The sequence below is a fragment of the Sinocyclocheilus rhinocerous genome, unplaced genomic scaffold (assembly GCF_001515625.1).
Source record: "Sinocyclocheilus rhinocerous isolate Xijiao unplaced genomic scaffold, SAMN03320098_v1.1 scaffold1110, whole genome shotgun sequence".
In the NCBI taxonomy this organism is placed as follows: domain Eukaryota; kingdom Metazoa; phylum Chordata; class Actinopteri; order Cypriniformes; family Cyprinidae; genus Sinocyclocheilus; species Sinocyclocheilus rhinocerous.
In genome coordinates this window covers 638,973-656,721 of record NW_015653168.1, presented here as the reverse complement: position 1 = coordinate 656,721, position 17,749 = coordinate 638,973, and the positions used below count along the sequence as shown (strand labels likewise).

Below are 17,749 nucleotides of genomic sequence, written 5' to 3'. Positions count from 1 at the left end.
ATTGATTTTTCTTTTATGCCAAAAATCATTAGGATATTAAGTAAAGATCATGTTCCATGAAGATATTTTGTAAATTGTCTACCGTAAATATATCAAAACTTAATTTTGTATTAGTAATATGCATTGCTAATGACTTAATTTGGACAACTTTAAAGGCGATTTTCTCAATATTTTTTGCACCCTCAGATTCCAGATTTTCAAATAGTTGTATCTCGGCCAAATATTATCCTATCCTAACAAACCATATATCAATGGAAAGCTTATTTATTCAGCTTTTTGATGGTGTTTAAATCTCGATTTCAGAATTTTTCAGAAGTTCACCGTGTACTTTCTTCTGCACTGGTAGCTCCTGTCGTCAAGTCAAATTCCTTGTGTGTGTAAACATACTTTAAAGCTAAAATAATAATAAAGCTCTTTCTGACTTCTGACTTCTAATTCAGGATAAAAGGGACATTTACCTGAATTCACCCTGCAGTATATAAAATATAATTTATATTACTCATAGAACTGTATGTTCATCCCACTTGCAATCATATCAGTTATGTGAGAAGCGTATTCCTGGGTTTATATAGATTGACAGAACTTATTTATACACTGTGAATTAATTGTCATCTGAAAGTTTTATCACAAAGGAGCCATGCAAGACTTTTATAGATGTCACACTGAGAAACAATTACCATCCAAATAGTACTTAAGACCATTTAAGGCCTACGTTTTTGTGCTTTTTTAAAATAATCTCAACTGTGGCCCAAATGCCCATAGCAAAACCTGAAAGTGACTTGTTTTTCACTCAGTCACCCTTCACTGGATACTTGTTAATGCTTTAGCATTAATACTCTTGACCTTATACTGGCCGAACACTGACGTGCTTGGGGAAAAGGAAAGAAAAAGAAAACATTGGAGAGTCAGATATGTTTTAGCCTTTATTTCTTGATGGGTGCCCCTGATGTCGCGACCCGCTGGCGTCTGGCTAATATGCTAGAGTGCGCTGTGGCATTGTTCTCAATCAATAACTAATTATCAAGTACTGGCTGTAGCTGCCATTGTCCGCTTTAGCCTGGAACCCCTCGTAGTGGAATGACAAACAGAGTTGGAGGGGGAACGGATGCCTTTTGGCTGCATTGCAGCACTGCTACCAGTACATGGTTGCAAGCCTTTCAAGATACAGTGAACTGTCAGCTTGAATTACTGTCCCCCGACTAATTGATATAAATTAGAACAGAAGAATTCTTGTTGCTGGCAAATGTCAAAATGATATCCTCAAAGTAACTGCGGGACAAGAAGGTGAACGGCACAAAACCCACACGCAGACCCCCCAAAAAAGGACAAATTAGGCTGACTCCTGCTAGTGACCCTACAAACTTGATTTGACACAAAGGAAAAAGCATTAAACAAACATCTGACTGGCCATTTCACATTCACTGTGTATAGAACTGATAAAATAGTGGGGTTGCTCTCAAGCAGTTCTCTTTATCAGAATGAAGCACCAATTATACTCTTGCTCAAATAACAATACTGTACTCATCTTTTACAGACTGTTTTTTGTCGATTTTTTTTCTTTCATAAGCCATCACAGTTTGTCATTGTTCTCCAGAGGCGAGCTGTCTGAAGCAGTATAGTGCTGCTCGGAGATGGCCTGACTGGGCGACTGGGTTGTGGTGCCGGCCTGTCTCTGTGAGAGTGGAGCCCAGGCTCTTCCCACGTGGTGGCCCCTGCCTAGCGCCCTGCCCCCCTCCTCCGTCTCACCGCCAGGCCTGTGGGTGCCACTGGCACCAGAGTTGCGGAGGTGGGTGGGGGGTGGGAGGGTTGAGATAAGGCCCCTAGGAGCCTGCCAGGGTCAGGCCAGGGAAACGTCCCCTCTTCGGATGGAGGGTAAAAGTCACCGAGGGAGGTTCCGGGGTGGAAGCTTCGTAATCCCTCGGTGCTGGCATGGCAGCTGGAGCAGTTCGCTCAGCCCATGTAATGATATCGCTTGCACTGGAGATGATGTCTGACCTCATTACCAGAGTTTAATTGGATTGTTACACAGTTTCACTTTTTCTTTCTCTCTTGCCTCTTCCAATTGCTTTCTTTCTTCCTCCCTGTTTCTCTCTCACCCTGCATCTGACAGCTCTCTAAAAGCATTCCATACTTGTTTTGAAAGCAAATTAATTATTTCCCTTTGCCTTTTTTTTACGTAGTTAGACAATACAATCGCTATCATACCATGATTATATCGGAGGATTGAGTGACTTTTAAACAATGTCGCAATTCCATCTCACTTGTTTCTGGTACTTCAGACATAAAATGTATGATATACATAGGCGACATTTATATGTGGGACATGCTGATTTTGTCCACACCACTTTTTGAAAGCCACTAATATATATATATATATATAATATGAAACTTGTGAAAGGCATGTACAAAAAGAAAAAACCTCAATCTATAATTATTCATAATTTAATAGATATACACCCAAAATACACTTGCGCTGGCCAGACTATCAGGAACCTGATGTCACATGATATCATTGTGCTAAAAAAAAAAACACTATTATCAAAAACAGTATCCAAAAATTTCACAATTTTATTTAAATTCCTATTAAATATTGTTTCAGTCTTTTTCATTTAATCTTTCCAGTTAAAAATTCTAAAGCTCTGTTCAGTTGGTAAGGCTGAACACTCAAGTTTTACTTGGTGAGGTAAGGCAATTCAACCATTTTCAGAGGTTAGTAACTGATTTTATTGGCATCCAAAAAAAAAAATTCTGGCTGAGTTATCTACTGTTTCTGAAAAAATTATCCTGAAATGGAACACATAATCAATATATGTCATGATCAGAAGACTTGATTGAAATCTAAACATACAAGACTTAAAACACACACACACACACACTTTGAGCACATCTTCTTTGCCATTCATAAGCCATTCATATATACTCTGGAACAAATTAGCAAGGAAAACTCACTTAAACACAATAGGAAGGGGACAGGAAGCCAATGACAGGAAACACTAGATTTTCAAAATATACAACATAAAAGTCCAAAGTATAGGGGAAACTGTTAAATGAACAGTCTTCAGAATTTCTTCTTGTGTGTTTCAAAGAAGAAAGAAAGTCATAAGGATCTGAAAGGTTAGTAAATGATGACACAATTTTTTGGATTTTTCATTCAACCTTCTCCCTCCTGTAAAAATTGTGTTTACTGTTATAAGACTAAATAAACTCTAGAAGAACTACAGTGTCACTCAGAAGATGAAATGAAATTTGTATAGCTATGAGATATGTGAGATATTTATAGCAAGTTGACTGACACTGTGTTTATCTTTCTCACCGTTCCGTTTGGTCGTTCAGATTTGTTGAGCATCAGTCGTTTCTGCAGTCAGAATTTGTTGTTGTATCTGACTGATTAGTCATTATAGTTGCGTACTTTGTCCTTCTACATTTCTGTCAAGTGACAAAACACCAGATTAATGATCAACTCATGAGCAGCCACACCTGTTGGTGGGCCGTGTGATCTGGGATGATATAATCAGTGTTGGGAAAAGTTACTTTTAAAAGTAATGCATTACAATATTGCGTTACTCCCTAAAAAAGTAACTAATTAAGTTACTTAGTTACTTTTTATGGAAAGTAATGCGTTACGTTACTTTTGCGTTACTTTTTAAATATGAGCAGGGCTTGATTGTTTTTAATATAAGAAGTTCTATTTATAGCAAATGTAAAAGCCCTTTCACACCAAAAAGATTAATGAATAAACCTCAGGCTGAAGGAAAAGTAAATTCACGTCTGTACAGTACAACGCAGGAGAAGAAACACTCTTCAGCAATAAAAAAAACAATTAAGCACAATTGTTAGTTTATCTAAAGTCATTTTTGCTTATTAGTATGGTTGAACTGGATCATCAAAGGTCAGCAGCAAAGACATTGGTTAATAAAATGGGATTAGATACATTTGTGTTATTTAACATATTTAATTATTGCAGGTTTGCGTCATATTCTGAGTTTGCATTTCACTGTTTTAATTCATTTTGATGAATACTAAATCTGTTTTTTGTGAGTGGGATGAATTAATGCACATTCACATTTAGTCTAGAACTTTTTACAGTAACATCATGTTCACACAGCGCACACAACTCCTCTGCACTTCCGATTTCTCCCAATATGGGGACAGGAGACTTGTCAGTCAATAAATGGGAAAACAAAGTAACTCAGATATTTTCTTGTAAATTAAAAAAGTAATGCGTTACTTTACTAGTTACTTGAAAAAAAGTAATCTGATTACGTAACTCGCGTTACTTTTAATGCTTGACCCCCAACACTGGATATAATCTGTAAATCACAGCACAATTTCATTGGTGTATTAACACTTTATTGATTCTTAAGCATAATAATACCTGACTTAGATAGTAGATCTAACTTAGTAATGCAAATACCCTTGGTGTTTTTCACACTTATAATTAGATGTGATTTCTTGACATTCATTATGCTACTAAAAACAAAAATGTCAAGGTGCTGAAATGTTCCCATTCAATTACATTTCTAAGAATTATTAACTCCACATTTCGTTCAGAGAACAGCTAAGCAAAAGTAGAAATGAATGCTGAAAAAAATCAGTTGACGGTGAGGGTTTTCATTCTGTGTTGTTTAGTGTGTTCTTGCTTTTAAGAAAAATGAGAGAAAATAAATCACCAACATGCTGGAAAGCAGCAAACCCCAATGACACAAGGGCAACTCTATTGAGAAACCGCTATTCCATCAACAACCTTGGGACACAACTTCCTCTTTCAAGCCATGATAGCACATAAAATATGAATTAAATCCCCATGGTGACGCACAAATAGCAGCGTGACGGGGGAATCAGTGTAGAGCGTGTGTGTTTTGTGTGTGTACCTGTGTGTGGTTGCGGTTTCCTCTCTTTCACAGAGCTCACCAACCTACACACCTCTGCTCAGCCATGACTGGACTGAAGTTGGCTGGGGTCACGGTGGTAAATGGGGTTGCTCTTTCAAAACATTGGGACACAAGTAAATGGGTCGTGCCACTGTGTATTAACCACAGTCAAAGCTTGGGTAACTGTAAGGAAACACAGGGACGCTCAAAGGACTGAGGGTAGAACCTCAGTGGAGATGTGTGTGCTAAAGATGTTCCTATATGCAGTAGAGATATTCTATTCCGTTACTCTCTGTATGTGGAAATGGCAATGTAAAATAATATTCTGGGTTCAATACAAGTTAAGCTTAATAAACAGTATTTGTGGCGTATTATTGAAAAAAAAAAAATAATAATTTTCTTGTGGAAGCTTCTTGTGGAGAATTTATAAGCAGAAATGTTAACCTTAAAATTTTTTAAATCACTTACATTTATTCTTCTTATTTTAGCTGTAAAGTAGTTCTCATAATTGTTGGGTTATTTTAAGTTTTTTAGCCATTATGTTGTCATGGCAAAGTTATGCAATTAGATATAACTAAGCAATTTTTCTTTTTTATACACTTAAGTCATGCAAATTTTTTGCATTTTTTGGCTACTGAGTGAGTATTTTAATGTTCACAGATTGACCCGATTGAATTTAATATTACTTTAATATTACTATTTTGGTTTCATTTGTTTTTATTTCAGTTTTAGTTCAGTTTTAATTTAATTTCCAGTTAGTAATTTTGGTGCACTAATTTATTTTAGTTAGTTGTCACGACATATTTTTCTAATTTTTATTAGTTTTTTTCCTAATATTTCTATTTTATTTAATCTTTATTTCAATTAATAAAAAAAAAATTTAGTTTTAAAACAAAAATATTTTTTTTATTTAGTTTAAATCAACTCAAAGCATTAGTATACATTTTGTTTATTGTGTTGCACTGTATTCTGTTTTAATCTATTCTATCCTATTACTCTCTCAAAGCAGAACTTAAATTAAATAATCTCAAAACATTAACAATAGTATGTAGGACAATCTGTGCATTTTATTGGACTTTACATTGTATTCTGTTCTGTTTTCTTTTTCTGTTAGTATACTCATTTATTCTATTCTATTCTATAATTATAAGAAAATACATTATGTTTTTGTTGGGGTTTGAGGAATAGTGCACCGTCTGTGCAAACAAGCCTGCAAACATTCAGACGAAGAGAAGGGGACTGATGAGTGAAGATGTGAGTAAGTCAGGGCTTGGGAGAAGGCAGAAAGGGAATCAAACAAATGAGAGAGAAGACAGCAGTGTGGGAGGAAGTAGTAAGGAGTACTAATCCTCTATTAGGCTCTGGTGATCTAATGAGGCATCAGGCAGAGCTCTGTCTCCAGCTCAGTGGAGCCCAGCTGCGGCTGTGCGGTGTGGATAAGAGGTCAGTCTGTAATGGAGGGCTCCATGGCTTCCCCTCCAGAGAAGGGAGGGGCCTGCTCGCAGTGACCCATTAAGTCGAGTTGCTCTCCACTGACCCTCCAAAAAGATGGGAAGTGGGCAGCCGACAAGCTCCAGTCTCCCCCACAGAAGCAGCCCCTCTCATGCCCACAGCTACGCACCAACCAGGCCGCCATGTAGCAGGGAGAGTGCAGCCCGCAAAAGATGTAAATTGAAAGGAAAAGGAGCAGAACTTTAACCTATGGGCTATTACGCAGGCGAGTGAAAGCGAGCTGCCGTTTGAAATTAAAGGACAATGAGGAGGTTCAGGCTGAGGGCATTTACCCAACGGGCTGCGAGAGTATCACATCACAAACTAAGTGACATCGCTGACCACCTCCTCGCTCTAACACTGATCTCGAGATCGAACGAGACAGAAGAAAAAAACAGGGGAATAAACAGTGTCTGCAAGATATAAGCAGGCCGAAAATGCCGGAAAATGGAAGAAAAACAAAAATGAGACCCCAGTGGACATTACAAGCCATCGTGTGGTGCAGAGGGGCAGCAAAGCTGTGTAAATAGTCACCGGCTCACGCAGTCAATAATTCTTGCAATCTGGGGGGACAGAAAGCTATAATCAACAAAAATCCATAACATGGGTGAATGCCATAGTTTTTCCAAATGTCAGCGGCATGTTTGCAGAAGGGCAGAGATGACAGATGAGGTGTGTAAACCGAGCAGAGTATTTGAGCCTGATGAGGTGCCGGTGCATGTGTCCAGATTGGGAACGGTGGAGGCTTGAGGGATTCACCCAAACGTGATGTTTGTGAAGCTATTACATACGATGTTAAGTAAATTTAGTATCATAACACCCCTGCAGCCCCTCTCATGCCCACAGCTACGCACCAACCAGGCCGCCATGTAGCAGGGAGAGTGCAGCCCGCAAAAGATGTAAATTGAAAGGAAAAGGAGCAGAACTTTAACCTATGGGCTATTACGCAGGCGAGTGAAAGCGAGCTGCCGTTTGAAATTAAAGGACAATGAGGAGGTTCAGGCTGAGGGCATTTACCCAACGGGCTGCGAGAGTATCACATCACAAACTAAGTGACATCGCTGACCACCTCCTCGCTCTAACACTGATCTCGAGATCGAACGAAACAGAATAAAAAAACAGGGGAATAAACAGTGTCTGCAAGATATAAGCAGGCCGAAAATGCCGGAAAATGGAAGAAAAAAAAAAATAAGACCCCAGTGGACATTACAAGCCATCGTGTGGTGCAGAGGGGCAGCAAAGCTGTGTAAATAGTCACCGGCTCACGCAGTCAATAATTCTTGCAATCTGGGGGGACAGAAAGCTATAATCAACAAAAATCCATAACATGGGTGAATGCCATAGTTTTTCCAAATGTCAGCGGCATGTTTGCAGAAGGGCAGAGATGACAGATGAGGTGTGTAAACCGAGCAGAGTATTTGAGCCTGATGAGGTGCCGGTGCATGTGTCCAGATTGGGAACGGTGGAGGCTTGAGGGATTCACCCAAACGTGATGTTTGTGAAGCTATTACATACGATGTTAAGTAAATTTAGTATCATAACACCCCTGTTTACAGTATCTTCAGAAGTATATGCAGTATTTTTCATGTGTGTGTTTGGAAAAACTGTGATCAAGTAGTGTTAACTTAGCACAGAAATTAATGGCCCGCTGTCATAATATTCCCAGCCTGTTTGACTAAATACTTTTACTTGGCTGAGGTCCACGGGGCACAGATTCTTTGCTTTTCGTCAGACCGTAAACTCAACAATCTGCCAGTGCTCCCCATCTTAACTTTAACCGCGTAGTAGTGAAATTGTGGTGTTTTTATTTTCGATTTCTCTCAACTCAATCATTTTGAATGAGAGAAGTCTATTATTTTTTTCCCCTTCTCTAAGGTCTTTTAAGTCATTATGAATTTTTTCTCCTTTTTTCATTTTTGGCTTAGTCTGCTTGAATGAAATAAGTGCAGATTTGCTGGAAATCAGAGGCTTTTGTGTGCGGTTGCAGGAGCATGGTGAAATGTTTGGACACTAATACCCATTCATTTCAGGGAGCCCCATAAATAAAAGCAGCCAGCTATGCGGCTGGCCGTGAAGTGGTATTCTTTGGTTCCCAGCAGGACGTCCTGTTCACATTAGCCCAGCAGGGAAGCAAAGCGTCCGGAACAGCCAGACAACTAAATCAAGACATTTTCAACTTTTGACAAAAATTACTAACGGAGGAGAGAGCCAGTTTTAAAAGGTGGGAGGGGGGGAGGGTGTATTTGTATTAAATGTGTGTGTTAGGGATTTTTTGAGGGGGGAAGAAAGATGATGTCTTTTCAGAAATGTTGTATATTCCAAAGAATACCGTAAAGGAAAGCTCCATGTGGTTGACATGGCCAAGGAAGTATTACCAGAATGTGAAATGCAATACCCTGAAAGATATTTAAGCTGATTTATTAAAAAGACCACAGCTGCATATGAAATAAAATAGACAATGGAGGAAAAAATACAACAACAACAAAAGACCATCAGGCTCAGTTTCATTTTTATGCCATAAAGAAGAACTACATTTTTTTTTTTTGGTTTTGTAATAAAATATAACTCTTAAAAAAAATAATAATATGTATTGGTACTTTAAAATGTTCAGAATCATTTTCTTTTCTAGGTAAATTAAGTTAAATTGTAAACATTTGACGAATTTTGAAAATTTGAATTTATTATATTAATTTTTTGCTCAGCCTAAAAACAATAGTCTTTATTTTGTTATTTGAATATTTCAATTTAAAAAAGAAAGGAGCAGGACCTTTAGCTAAAATTGTGATTTAGTTATAGATTACACAAGAAAATAAATTCTCTGTTGACTTGACCATGTCCAGCGTTAATTGTCATTGGCAACCAAACGTATTTCTAGCTCAGTGTGTAGGTGGTCAGTTATTTGTTACTTTTTGATGTTCAGTTGTAGAGGAACAAAACAAAACACCCATATGGAGTCATCAGCTTAGTAGCTATTTATGTCATGTATGTGTTTACATCTTTATGAGTAGTGGTGAATTTATGTACGTTTGTTTGATTATGTGTGATCAGTGAAGGGCCACTGTCTAGTCACTCGAAGAACACAGCTGGGTTATGCCATGGTGCGGCCATCTTGATTACTACTGAGTTTTACCTCCTGTATTTAATTGAGAATAAAATGAGACGATTATGCTTTGCGCTATTGGATTTTCGAAAGAATAAAATAGATAGTGTATTGTCCCTCCCTTCCCCCACAGCGCCTAGCACATATTGTATCCAGTGGAGGAAAATGAGGTTTGGCAGTGCCACCATGAGGTTGGGGCTGGATTTTATTTGTCTTGAGGCAACCTGGAGCCCTTCCAGCCCTTCTCTCCTCCCTTCTTTTTCCACTCTTTTGGAGTTCTGTGAAGTGGAGCTGAGCGAGCGCTCCCTCTCTTGCTGCCGTCTCCCTTTTGTGTGCCTCGGCTCGCAATCTTTGCTGCAGGGTTCAGTGGACCTTGAGAAAACACCAGCAGAATCTGTCACCATCTCCCCTCCCCTGAAGGACAAAGTTGGCCGGCCACTTCTGAAGCTGCAGTGACCCGAGGACTGAACCCTGCTGTTCTCAACTCCCTGTTCAACGTCAGCACTGGGATTGCCTGATCCTCTAGAGCATCAGTAACAGGGCCACATCAAGCCAACGCTGCCATGCTGTCATGTACATATTCTCCTGTACGGGATGATGTTTAAATCTTTGCAGTCTGAAGAATTTTACAGCCCCAAAAACGATTCACCCTCTACCTAGCCATTGACTGACAATTATTATCATGACTTTGTTATCATGAGTACAATAATTCTGGAATATTTATGCCAATTTGTCCTGGCCCAGATGGCCCTTAATTGGTTGGCAGAGGCAGAGAGGGAGTCCTCTTTGAGGCATGAGGAGGAATTGTTGCAGTGAATGGCTGGCGGTGTGATATAGGGCTGAAGCGGGGACAGAGCAGCTTGCACAAAGGGAGCACCAGCCATGCTCACAGGGGGTGGGTCCTGAAGAAAGACTGCCCAAAAGGTCTAGCTCTACAGAGGAGAGGGGACTACACGTGTGTGGGAATGTATCCTCCCCGCAGACTTCAGAGAGAAAGTGCAATGTGATAGACTGTCTATGTGTGTGTGTGTGTGTGTGTGTGTTTGTATGTGTGTGTGTGTATAGATGAGCTAGAATCTATCTATCTATCTATCTATCTATCTAAAAATAAATAAATAAATAAATAAATCTGTTTAAAAAACTAAACATAAATAGCTGTGGTTGTCAGAAAATTACCATAACAGTTTAAGTAGTTTTATGAATAAAAAAGTATATTGAAAAGTATATTATGAAAAGTATATTTCATCTGCTCATATAATGCTAATATACCAAAGCACTAGGAATCTGTTTTGTACCTTTATAATACTGACATCCATAAAAACACAAGTGGTACAGATAAAGCCACTTTATGAATCAGAGTTCATTATAAATAGCTTTTTCAAAAGGTGAAGTAAATACTAATATATAGAAGGTGTACAGTAGTGATGCGCGGATGGCGGTTATATCCGCGGGCGCTGCGGATAATCCGCGGATCGGGTGGGTCGGGTAGAGGGGTAGGTTTAGGGGTAGGGTTGGTGTAGGGCAATAGAATATACGGTCTGTACATTAGAAAAACCATTACGCCTATGGAGAGTCCCCACAAGGATAGCAAACCAGACATGTGTGTGTGTGTGTGTGTGTGTGTGTGTGTGTGTGTGTGTGTAAAATGTCAAACAGGGAATGTTAGTTTATGTGTTTTCCTTGTACATTATACAATTACTTGTTCTTTTTCGCTTCCAAAAATTTTACATTTTATAAGAAATTTGCTGTAAAATTATCTATCTATCTATCTATCTATCTATCTTAGATTTAAATGCTGTATATATAAAGACATCAAACTCTGATACTTAGTTTACAGTAACACACACACACACGTTCTTCTGTTCACCAGTTATACTTACCCTGACCCTTACAATAAAATAAATTGAGCTGTCTCTGATATGACACTTTATCATCTTGGCTTAGTGCTCTTTTAAAATAAGAGACAAAAGACAAAAAAAAAAAGACAGTGGCCTTACATTGTCACAATAGTAGTCGATGTTTTTACAAGCACATAGCTAAATTAACCTGTGTCAACTTGATAAGCCTGTGGAAACGTTGAGAGAGCCATCGAATCAGGACTTAGTGCAATAGCAGATCCCATTATTAATGACACAGGCAGACCTGGCTGCGGTCAGAAGTCAGCAGCACGGGAGAAGTTCAGGTGTGACTGGCTTCATTAGAGCCCTGTTTTCAGGCGAAGTGATGGCTCTTCACTTGTCCTGAGAGGGGTGAGAAGCGGAATCTCTTTCACTCCGGCCAGCACCTTGTCACTTTAATTTCTTTTCTGACGCTTGGCTTTGACACCTGGGAATGGTATGAGACAAGAGGAGTACCAGGATCATGGGAAGGTCCTATTTAAAGGCAGTGCTTGACACAAATGACATTTCCTCCTCTTTCGTCTCAGCTTCTTCATCCTTTCCTTATTAAGGAGAGGAATGTGTCACAGTTTAAGGCATGATTTTTCAGACACTGCCTTACTGACAGTAAAGCAATGCATCGTTTTTGCTTTGACTCTGAGGACTATCTTTCTTTTTAATTATCATTTTTAACCCTTCACCATATTTCATATAACATCTAGACTGCTTGTTAGGTGTAAAATCTAAGCCATTTTAATGCAGATGTGATTAGGTCTGATTAATTTGTTTAAATGAAAATGCCAAGTAAAAGCAGACTAACTGGTCATTTTTAGAAGTGCCTCAGTCAACGGATATTTTGTTGTGCAGTAATGTTTATGCTAGTTTCAACTTTGCATTCTAATGAATTTTGCATTGTGATCAGAATAATAATTGTTTGCCAATATTCCTGCAATACTGTCATACTGTTTAGTGACAATTCTTGTGAAGCATACACATCCAAAAACAGTTCTTGTGCATCAATAATGTCCAGACATCATATTTTCTTTTAGTTATACTATTTAGTGCAATTTATTTTTTACATTTTCCAGCCAAATACCCTTAAGCCTAGAATACATTTGGAATACGTAACTCTGCTCTCAGAAATGAACCGTGACTTCTTGACTCTTGATTAGAGAGACAAACTGCTCCAAATGTTTGGAATAGATTGCATCAGAGGAAATTAGAAGTTGTAGTTGATGACTTTTTTAATCTAATGAAAAGGGGGGATTTCTATATTTTGAATTAAAAGCTCAGGCTGCAGACCAGCCATGCAGAACAAGTGAACTCGATAAAGTTGACAAGCTGTCAATGGCATGTTAATAATACAATATGCTCCCCCTTCCTCAAGGCGGTGCATCTTCACTATGTGGGTCACCGACTGTATTGAAAAGGTTAAGGGTGGGCCATAAATTTATAGTGAATGCTACAGCAGCATTGGGGCAGGAGCACTAATGGATGACCTTGTGGCTAGGCTGCTCCAGACTCAGGGATATCAGATCTCACCAGCTCCCAACCAGCAGGATGACCTCCTTCCCTCCCCGGCCCCGGCCTCAACCTTTAACTTGCTGATCTTTGACCAACTTATTAAGCAGACACCTGCTTTCCGGTGTGGCTGTAAAGAGAGGAGAATGGCTTTAATTTGATGTAAATGTTTGGTGTGACAGTATCCTTCCGACTAGAGGGATTCCATCTGTGCAACAGTATAGATTATTTACTGTCTTTACAGCAGAGAACTGCTCTTCTCTCCTCATATGCCCTGAAGTCAGTGAACTCTGATCTGAGGGTCTAGTACTGCTTTGACAACAATAGTGCTCGATGAGGCCAAACATAATGTGGAAGGAAAATTATACTGAAAATACAGTGTGTGTTGATTAGCTTTAGTTTGGGCCTGTTTGGATTTACACTAAAATATATTTTTTTTTTTGTTTACTTAAAATTAGCAAATGCAACACAATTCTTAATGTGTGTGCAATCCACTTAAAGTTGTACATTTGTGAAGATTATTTAATCCATTTTTGTTAGAACTACATGTTATAGCATTACTGTAACTGGGTTTCCAGCATTTTTTTTCATGAGACTCGATAGGGAGCCAAAATGTTAAAATTAAGTGTTGTGCTTGTAAAATGAAGATTTGTTAGAGTTTAATGTTTTGAGAAAAGTGGAACTTGTGATTAGGATGAGGACAGGTACATAAATAACTGTATACTGAAAAATGCAACCTGTCTTGTAATTGTTAATGTTTAATTGTGTATGTTGGTGTTTTCATACATGTAGGTTGGTATTTAAAAGAGTTTAAATGTTACTATTGTGGTGAACAGTAGTGCATGCTTAAGTTGGGGTCATTTATACATTTTCAAATGTTTTTGAATGATGTATTTTTTAAAAAAGCAGTTACTGTTTATGCCAGTGGTGATCAGTCACTACAACTTCTTACTGTATGATAAATGAAGAAGTACTAGTATGCTAGTATGCTAGTTGTCAGTGTGAACAATGTAAACTCTTTCTCTGAGTTACCTGCACCCAGACATCTTTGTTTATTTGTTAGCAAAAATTTGTCAGATGATGCAAAAATGATGTTTTTGACAGCTTGGACAGATCAAACTTTTGCATTTTGTATTCCCTTCCATGGACAGTTGGATCAACAGATGGGTGTTGCCAGAATCAAAAGTGAATTATGGGTGTTGAAGTTTTTGGCAAAAGAGAATGCCACAGCTCTTTTTCTCTAATTTCCCTAGTCAAGTAGCAGTGATTTCAGAACTTTTTTACTGAACAGACAGCCTAGTTTTTATTAAAAGCCCATCTTGTCAGTGGTGAATTATGTCTTTAATAGCTAACTGCAAAAGGTTCCTGCTACACAGTATTTGTGTAGTGTTTACTCGTTTCCAATGTGGATAACTATTGTCCATGATCAAATTAAGTTTAGCTAAAACGATTTTTTTTTTTTTATGTCTTTTTATTTTTATTTATTTTTATTTTTTGAAAATCTAAACATTCTGAAAGTTTTCTGTGATGGGTGGGTTTATAGGTTATGGTAAGGGGCCAGAAATAAAAACCAAACCAAAAGTTTGTACAGTATAAAAACCATTATGCCTATGGAGAGTCCCCTTAAACCACAGATACCAACATGTGTGTATGTGTGTGTGGGATATGAACCACCAACAGCAACAGACTATATCCATTACACACAGGGACACACACACAAACGTACAGTCGAACACCTGTACTGTGACATTTTATTTGTTTGGACAGCTCTACGGTGTTGGGGACAGGTAGTTATATGAGATAAACTGTGTCCTCTTAGCTATGGGCTCCAAGGGCATTACTTCCTGCCCTATCTAATGTGCAGTGAGAAGTAAATGCAGTGGCAGGAGAGGACGTCCAGGTGTGTGTCTGCAGGGCAAAGATCCACTCTGTATTAAAGAATCTCCTAGTGGCTTCTGACTGCAGTGGGTAAAACAATTCAGACAGGAATTACCGCTGTTTGTTGGAGCAATTTGTCACTTTTGTGTCCAGGGAGTTAATATTAGAGGACACTTTGTGTTCATGTACTGTATAAATAAGCTGTTGTGACCTCTCTCTGTACATTTGGATTAAAATATCCCAGAATCCCAGTGAAGGATGTACTGAAAGCAAGAAAACATGGCAGACGTTCTAAAGTTATAGTGTCATTATCACATTTCACAGCCTATGTGTTGATGACTGCGGAGTTTATTAAGAGTCTGCATCCCTCATTTACAGTTTACCCTTACAACCTCATCCGGTTATAAAAGTCGGGATCTTTGCAATTGTTAGTGACATGTAGATGGCATATGAAGGGGGAGTTAATAATTGGTGTCATTATACATCCGGTTGAGGATGTAGTCCTCTGTCAAGGACACAAAGCTAGCAGCACAGACCCTAAAGACCTCTCGGTATCTCAGGGACCGGCCTATGTCAAACTTCAGGCGAACAAAGAAAACCCAGCCCGAGCCATTAAGGTATGGCTTGGGAATGACACTGACCTAGGTCTGCCATCCTGTATTGTCCCACCATCTGCACCGACGTGAACTTTGCCTTTAAATCCTGCCTTCTCAATTAACATGTCCAGCTGGGTGGAGAATTCCGCCAGCTCCCTAATATCATTACTATGGCGGCAGAGTGGGATATTCATATTAAAAAAGTGCCCAGAGCTCTTTCTTGGGCTCCGGGAAGGCCTCTGCTTCTCACGGCGTAATGAGGTGCACATACACAGCGGTGTAATTCTAGACGCCGTGCTCTTATTAGGTTCTGTTCAATGGGAGAGGGAGGGGAGGAAAGAGCAAGAGCGAGAGGGAGCGAGGGAGAGAGACAGGCAGACAGGGAGATGTCTCGGACTGGCTTTGTTTGTTAGACTCTCACAGATTCTCCTTTGTGCTTCTCAGAGAGTCCAGACAAAGGGCCATCTCTAGCCTCTCGCACCTTGATCATGGACAAGTGGCTTCCTCCGTGCCTCTATCTCGCACTCTGCCGCGAGTGTCAGATACGCTGCAGTTCCCGGCAAGCAAAGTGCGTATCAAAGAAAAACGGCTATCTTTCAAAGTCAGCCTGGTGAGGTCTCTTTTGATACCTTCCGATTCCATAAGAAGGGCTCTCTGATGCCCATTTGATGCAAGTATATGGGTATAGATAAAAAAGAAGTGGTTCTTAAAACCAACCAAGTCTTTGAATGTAGGACACTGCAGCTTGTGACAGTTAATCTCCCCCCACAGTTCTGCAGACGGTCGTGGATTTAGGGAGTTGGCATCCTTGCTGACCAGTGCTGTTTGATTAGATAACAGGACCTACTTCTGACGGCATCAATGGTCCACCATGCCGAAATGAAATGGTTCACCCAGCGGTCGCCGTCCAGTCAGCCTATAGCATGACGGGGGGAACCGCTTGCCCGTCTGACACACTGCGCTGCCAAGCTGGCGTGGCTCTGCCGATTCCATGCAAAGGCAGCAGCTTGCACCAGATGCTGGGAATTAGTCGGTCCCTGTGACAATCAGAGCTTGTGAGCACCTCTCTCTTCTTGGGACAGATTGCGCGGTGTTGCTGGGCAAGCCAGCGTGCTTTATTCAGACCGATTCTTTCTTCCTGCCTGACTTTTGCCTCTGTCTATTTCATGTTTGAAACTGTGGCTCTGTCGAAGCTATTATTGGCTTCGATGATGCTGAGTGGCCCAAAGCACGCCGCCTGGCTTGCTCATTATACTCGGTTAACATGTTGACCAGATCAAGACCCCCTCTGTGTCCTTTTGTTGCCAGAAGAAGTCCATTCACTAGTAGAAGACAATAAAGAATATTGACACCGATTCGAATCCATAGAGAGGCATTACCGGATAGGAGAGGAGAATCGTCTTGATATATTGAATAAGGCGATGGTGGTGGAGCACAATGATTTTTGTAGAGCGGGCTGTGTGCATTCAAATGGTATGTGACCCATGCTTCTGGCTAGAAACAAGGTTGCTCTGGCCACAACATTCAAACCATGCAGCTGTACAAACAATAGGGTAAAATGTAAGAAGGCTTGATTTGTTTGTCTAATCGCTAGGAGCTACAGTCATGCTTCCCTTCACTTCGATATAGACATTCCCCCTTCTTCTTTTCTTCTTTATTTTCATGTTCTAGGTTTTTGCCATTGTTGTTATGTTTTACTCTAATCAATGAGAATGTCGGGGTTTAATTTTAATACGTTAGTTAATTGTTGATTTTCCAAGAAAAGGATTTAGGGATTTTATTAGAGGAACTTTACAAATTTGATTGCATTCGAGCAGTTCATGAACTCAAAGGAAGAACTTTTCACCCCAGCTCAAATACACATGCGGTGAATACATTAAGATTTTGTTGTAGGGCTTGTTAGGTTCGATTGACAGTACTTGTGGCATAAAGTTAAATATAATTTCTTTACAAAAAGCAATAATCTGGTTTACAGTGAGCCGATCCGTAGACATTAAAAAAAATTATGTTTAAAGTTATATCCAGTTTTACAACTTAATTACCATAACAAAGTAACATCCAAAACCAACCACAAATGTTGATTTAACTACACATATTGAACCCGAAATATATTCCTTTAAATTGCAGTTTTGTTGCCGTATAAATCAATAGTTTAAAAAGTGAATGGGAATGTTTTAAAGGGGTCATATGATGTTGCTAAAAAGAACATTATTTTGTGTATTTGGTGTAATGAAATGTGTTTATGCGGTTTCGTGTCCTTCCAAAAGAGCCGGCGGCTTGAGTGAGCGGAGGCCGGCGGCTTGAGTGAACAGAGGCCGGCGGCTAGAGTGAGTGGAGGCCGGCGGCTTGAGTGAGTGGAGGCTTGCGGCAACCACATGTGACGACCCCGGGCTGGACTCCGCTTCGTCCACGGTA

The 17,749-nt window shown here is 39.6% G+C and overlaps 1 protein-coding gene across 1 annotated transcript in view; it reads left to right on the top strand.

The window, feature by feature from the left end:
• nr2f2 (nuclear receptor subfamily 2, group F, member 2) overlaps positions 1-17,749 on the top strand; it is a 134,783-nt gene that overhangs the window by 76,144 nt on the left and 40,890 nt on the right. The gene's annotated exons all lie outside the window — the stretch shown is intronic.